Raw genomic sequence first — 711 nt, 5'->3', positions numbered from 1 at the left:
GTGACTTTGACTTGTTCCCTATTTAATGGTATGTTGTACGTTTATTTTTGTTTTATCTAACCAATTTGTTTATATTCGTCAAAATGTCATTAAAAGCTTTTCCGTGCTCAGGCATTTCTTACGGAAAGACCGGAAATGAATGATCTTTCGCATGCATACAAAACCGAAAGTGATGCATCAAAATGATGCATCAAAATGATGCATCATTTTCTAAAAGGATGCATCATTTTCGTGTCGGATGAATCAGTTTTGGAAAATAAAGCATCCTTTTTGAAAATGATGCATCAAATTGTGAAAATGATGCATCAAATCTTGGTTTTGGATGCATCAGTTGATACGATCCGCGTTCCGTAGAATAATAACCAGAACACAGATACATAAAGTGCGGTGAGGGGAAAAAAAGCAGCAGCAGGATAGCCAGTGTGCACGAACGTAAAAGGCACAGCCCTTCCCGGCATCACAAACAAAATCGGTTTATCTGAGATCTGGCCAGGCTATACACGGGGTAACTGAGACATATACCACAAGTCTATATCCGGTTTGCTTCCTGCGCAGAGTTGAAAGTTTTTATGAAAAGTCTCTATATATTACAGATTGCCACGGGTGTGTCTGTTTATAAATTATTTCATTAACGAAAAAATCCCACTCTTTTCATACAGCACCAAGGTATGTGCACATGGAGGGATGTTTTTATGCCATGGAGTACTGAAA

Source organism: Littorina saxatilis, linkage group LG2, assembly GCF_037325665.1.
Source record: "Littorina saxatilis isolate snail1 linkage group LG2, US_GU_Lsax_2.0, whole genome shotgun sequence".
Classification (NCBI taxonomy): Eukaryota; Metazoa; Mollusca; class Gastropoda; order Littorinimorpha; family Littorinidae; genus Littorina; species Littorina saxatilis.
The sequence above is the reverse complement of the archived record's forward strand: the minus strand, read 5'-3'. Positions refer to the sequence as shown.